Source organism: Dermacentor andersoni, chromosome 3, assembly GCF_023375885.2.
Source record: "Dermacentor andersoni chromosome 3, qqDerAnde1_hic_scaffold, whole genome shotgun sequence".
Classification (NCBI taxonomy): Eukaryota; Metazoa; Arthropoda; class Arachnida; order Ixodida; family Ixodidae; genus Dermacentor; species Dermacentor andersoni.
In genome coordinates, this window is record NC_092816.1 from 48,793,531 (window position 1) to 48,799,251 (window position 5,721).

Genomic DNA, 5,721 nt, shown 5'->3' on the forward strand with positions numbered 1-5,721 from the left:
CGTCCGCGGCAGGACTCGAACCTGCAATCTTCTGATCCGAAGTCAGACGCCTTATCCATTAGGCCACGCGGACCACGTCAGCGGAACGGAATAAGTATCCCCAAGGTGTTGAATGCCTTGCTCCTCGGCATTTTGGATTTTTATAATATTTGCATACGTAACTAGACTTCCGTCGTATTTAAAATTCGTAAGCAGCTTGCTTGCTTTACTTGAATACTGATCCTTTTCAACATGCATAGCGTTAGTACATGCACGTCGCGTGTGGAAGAGCGTTACACGTACTGGAAGTCTTGTAGTAATTAGGCGCCATTGCTTGCACGAAAAAACAACATAAATGTCGTTTGGGGCTTATATTGGTGAGCCCGATATCCTTCTAAATTGAGCTGCATACCCTTTTGTGTTATTCCTCACACCGCGATCCATTCCAAACATTTTCCCTAAACTTTCCCATTCGTCAGACACTTAGCGCTCTAGGAAGAAGTCCTGCGCCCCTTGCTCATCAATAAATATGTTTAGAGACCCTTTCGAATACGTTTAGAATTATGTTTAGAAATATGTTTAGGTGACAACAACAAGGACAATACCAATAAAGATGACAATACCGAAAACGAGAGGTGACAACTTTGTGGTGCCCAGTGTTCTCTGGAGATATACAGTATCTAAGATGTCGTCATAATGCCTAAATGAGTAAAATGAAGAGATTTATGAAAAAGAAAACACATAAGCGTCAATTAGAACGGCCCAGGGATGCCCCTTATCCCTCCTTCCTTGAGCTTCTCCATATAAGGGGAGGAGGGAGGGGGGGCATGTTCCGGGCTGCATAGTTTAGGCAACCAAATTACCCACTGTGACAAAGGAGAACCTTCAAAGGAGATTATATTTTTACAAAGAAAGTGAACGCTTCTCCTCCCCGGATACCGGGTGACGCCGTCTGGGTCGGGGACTCCGGGAAAATGGCGACCACTAAGTCACTTAATTGCGACCGTACTCAAACACACAGAAAAAAAAAGCAATGTGCATCGAGAAAGAATGGAGTTAACTTCCCAAACGTAGTATAAAATGCTCTGTTCAAATTATGTATAGTGTTACGTTTCGCCTACAACGCGCGGTAATGCCGGCGCGGATGCAACGGACGCCGGGGCTTTGTTCAAAACGGCGGACATTTTGGCCTGTTCGACGCCGCCGCAACGCCTACCCGCCAAGCGTGTCCAGGCGTGTTTCAGTGCCACGTGTCTTCGTGTGTGCGTGTGTGTGTGTGTGCCCTCGCTTGTCAAAGCGCGGCAGCCGGGGAGCGGAGTTCCCCGAATGAGGAGCCTGGACGTCTCTCGGCTCAACTGTTCACGCCGTCGTGTGGGTGAAGGTTGGCGATGCGTCACTACACTCGGTTCAGCAGGTCTCTCGGCCCGACAGTTCGCGCCGTCGTGGGCTCCTGCTGCGCCGTCCCGTGACCTTCATCCCGTGACCTTCCCTCCTTCCCTTTTGGACCGCGACGCCGGGAGTATAAGAGCAGCTGCCCCCGGACGCCAAGAGAGAGGCTCCGATTTGTACTATTGAGTTACGTGCTCTCCCGTCTCTCCACTTCGGTCGACCTGACCGGCCGCTCTTTTGCTATGTTAGAATAAACAAGTTGTTCTGTTACCAGTCTTCTCTTGCTTTGCCGGGACCTTCGGATGCTTCCAGTGCCCCAGGCCGCCAGGCCAACGCTACCCTTGGGGCTTGCGACCCATTGGCAATAACGGGCGTCAGCACCGAGACCCCAACAACTCGTGCCAGCGGTACGATTACAACATCTGGTTGCCAGCGGTGAGATCGCGACAACGGAGGCCAGCAGCGAAGAGATGCGGTTGACTGTATGCTGAGCAGCACAACGACCATCCGGGAGCAGCGCAACGAGCCCTGTGTGATGACTGGTTGCCTGCAGCGGAACGACTGCGCTGAAGTCTTGACTGCGAGGTTTGGTGAGTGCGGGACTTTCTTCTTCTGAGTTTTGCCAGGCTTTTGTTAAAGTTAGAAACAGAGCTGGTAATTGTGGTTGTCGTTGCTACCGGGTTAGTTTGCGGCAAGACAATAGTAGGCAGTAGAGAAAGCAGCATTCAGAGCAGCCATGGATTTGAAGTCGTTGCGCAAACCGAAATTGTTGGAGCTTGCGAGAGAGTTGGGTCTGGATGTCTCAGACAAACTCAGAAAACCAGAACTGCTAAGGGCTATTCTTGAGTTAGAAGCTGAGGATGACGAGCTGTCGGAATGCCTTGAGACCATTGAGGAGAGGGAGGAGCAAAAAGAGAAACAGGAGCGCGAACGTAAAGAACAAAAAGAGAAACAGGAGCGCGAACTTAAAGAACAGAAAGAGAAAGATGAGCGCGAACGTAAAGAACAGAAAGAGAAAGATGAGCGTGAACTTAAAGAACAAAAAGAGAAAGAAAAAGAAGAGCGCGACCGTCAACACGCGTTGGAAATGAAGCGTCTCGAGTTAGAGATGGAACGCGCTCGTAATGGAAGTCAGGCACACGGTGCAGGAGAACGAGTATTGTTCAAAATGACTGACCTGATGCGGCCGTTTAAGCTTGGAGAGGACATTGGTTTGTTCCTGGTTAACTTTGAGCGAACGTGCGAGAAGCAGGGGTTCTCTCGGGAAACGTGGCCACAGCGCTTGCTCACTTTGCTACCCGGCGAGGCGGCCGACGTAGTCGCTCGCTTGGAGAGAGAGGAGGCAGAGGATTTCGACAAAGTGAAATCGAGTCTGCTAAAAAAGTACCGGCTGTCAGCGGAGGCGTTCCGTCGGAAGTTTCGGGAAAATGAGAAAGGCAGAAGTGAGTCATATACAGAGTTTGCGTACAGGCTTATGTCAAACATGCAGGAGTGGCTCAAAGAAGAGAAAGCGTTTGGTGACCACGAGAAAGTTCTGCAGTGTTTCGGGCTAGAACAGTTTTATAGTCGGTTACCTGAGAACGTGCGGTACTGGGTCTTGGATAGGCCAGACGTTAGTACGGTGGCTAGAGCCGCTGAGTTAGCCGAGGAGTTTGTGACGCGTCGGGCTCGCGGAGCTAAGGACGGTCAAAAGGGTGAATTTGGCTCCAAGTTTGAGAGGCCGAAGTTCACACCCAGGAGAGCAAAGGGGGATACACGTAGTGCGGATGCGAGTGAAAGCAGTCCGACCGAACGTGAGGAGACGGCGGCAACCGAAGCCGAACGCAGAAAGCGGTTCGAGATGAGGCAAGCGCGCCTGTGTTATACGTGCCAGAAGCCGGGTCACTTTTCGGCGCAGTGCCCAGAAACAAAACCAAAAGTCGTGTTTTTTTCATTAGGCAGCACTGACGAGAACATCAAGCTTCTCGAGCCTTACATGCGAGACCTCCTCGTGAACGGGAAAGAGTGCCGAGTGCTTCGCGATACCGCAGCTACGATGGATGTAGTTCATCCCTCTTACGTAGAACCCGATATGTTCACGGGCGAGTGCGCATGGATCAAGCAAGCAGTGGAAGCTCATAGCGTGTGTCTGCCGGTAGCAAAAGTGCTTATTGAAGGACCTTTCGGAGCACTTGAGACGGAGGCCGCAGTGTCATCTATGCTGCCCCCCCAGTACCCGTACCTATTTTCGAACAGGTCCGATCACCTCCTGCGCGAGAAGGGGCTTTTGTTTGGTGAGGCTAGCGTTCAGGCCTTAACCAGATCGAAGGTTCGGGAGCTCGCTGCAAAGGCGGTAGTTGCGGGGCCGACGTTGTTGAACGATGAGAAAGGGTCAGAGGCGCAGCAAGCTGGTATTCAGAGCACGCCCGAACGGGATAAAATTGAGCCTGTAGCGTTAAAGGCACCAGATACTGGAGAGGAAATTCCCGATGCGGGAAAGTTAGAAGAGCTTCCGGTCGAGCTTCCGGGACTAGGCTCAGTGACAAACAGGAAAGACGCCGATCAAGTCATTAGTGACTTAATAAGTAAAGCATCGCTGTCGCCTGAGCAGAAAACCGAACTACACCAGCTCTTACAAGAGTTTCAAGGTCTGTTCTCTGAGAGGCCTGGTAGGACTTCTGTCCTTACTCATGACATAGAACTTACCTCCCCAGAGCCAGTACGATCCAAGGCGTACCGGGTGTCACCCCGCCAGAGCGATATTATGGAGGCTGAGGTAAAGAAAATGCTACAGCTCGGTGTTATTGAAGCGGGTGAGAGTGATTATACCTCCCCTTTGATTTTAGTTGAGGTACCGGGCAAGGAACCTCGTCCTTGCGTCGACTACCGCAGGCTTAATTCCATCACTAAGGATCAAATTTATCCGATCCCTAACATCGAGGAGCGCCTTGAGAGAGTGAGTAGCGCTCAGTTTATTTCCACCCTAGATCTTGTCAGGGGTTATTGGCAGGTTCCACTTACAGAAGAGGCTAGTAGGTATGCGGCGTTCATTTCACCAATGGGGACATTCCGTCCTAAAGTTTTGAGTTTTGGTTTGAAGAACGCGCCATACTGCTTTTCAAGCCTCATGGATAAAGTGTTGCGGGGACAGCAAGAATTCGCTTTACCGTATCTAGACGACGTAGCGATATTCTCCGCATCCTGGCCGGAACATATGGCGCACTTGCGGGCAGTGCTAACCCGCCTGCGCGATGCGGGCTTGACAGTCAAAGCTCCCAAGTGCCAGTTAGCACAGGCCGAGGTTGTCTACCTCGGACACGTGATTGGTCGGGGTCGACGCCGCCCCTCTGAAATAAAGGTGGCCGCTGTGCGAGACTTCCCGCAACCGCGCACGAAGACCGATATTCGGTCGTTCTTAGGTGTCGCCGGCTACTATCAGAGGTACATCCCCAGGTACTCTGATATCGCGGTCCCCTTGACGGATGCTCTAAGAAAGACAGAGCCGCAAACAGTCGTCTGGGAGGAGACGAAGGAAAGGGCTTTTAGCGCCCTAAAGAGCGCCCTAACAAGCCAGCCGGTGCTACGATCGCCCGACTACACAAAAGGGTTCGTTGTTCAGTGTGATGCTAGTGAGCGAGGCATGGGCGTTGTACTGTGCCAACGGGAAAATGGAGAAGTAGAACACCCCGTCCTGTATGCTAGTCGTAAGCTGACGAGTCGTGAGCAGGCGTATAGCGCCACCGAGAAAGAGTGTGCGTGTATCGTGTGGGCCGTTCAGAAATTGTCATGTTACCTAGCCGGCTCGAGGTTTATCATTGAAACGGATCACTGCCCTCTCCAATGGCTGCAGACCATCTCTCCCAAAAATGGCCGCCTCCTGCGCTGGAGCCTCGCTTTGCAACAATATTCCTTTGAGGTGCGTTACAAAAAGGGGAGTCTCAACGGTAACGCCGATGGCTTAAGTCGAAGCCCCTAACGTGAGAATCAGCCTCAAAATTGCTTGTTACTGATGTTTTTCTTCCTGAGGCAGGATTTTTAACTATTGCTTTTGTGTAGTGTTTCAAAGTGATGATGTGCTTTTTAGTGCAATTTTTCCGATTTGTGGACGCGTTCTGAGTGCTGCTAAACTACTGTAAGGAACTAGGCAGCAGTATAAAAGGAGAAAGAGCCTGGCAGGGCTTAGTGAGGGTTGTGCCGTGCTTGCTGACTGAGCGGTTGACTTTCAGGCGTGGTTCTAACGCTTGCCGGAAACGAGAACAAAAATGTCAACTCTCCCGAAGTCACTTTGCAGTGTCCTGTGTGCACCTGAACGTGAGAACGAGGCCTTCTCCGTGCACTGCGCTCAAGAAACGCCAAAGGACGCCCGACTTCGGT

The 5,721-nt window shown here is 51.4% G+C and overlaps 1 non-coding gene across 1 annotated transcript; it reads right to left on the minus strand.

Annotated features, from left to right (window-relative positions):
• TRNAR-UCG (transfer RNA arginine (anticodon UCG)) lies at positions 1-73 on the minus strand. Its single transcript has one exon. It is a non-coding gene; the product is annotated as a tRNA-Arg (tRNA).
• Between the last annotated feature and the right edge of the window lie 5,648 nt (positions 74-5,721).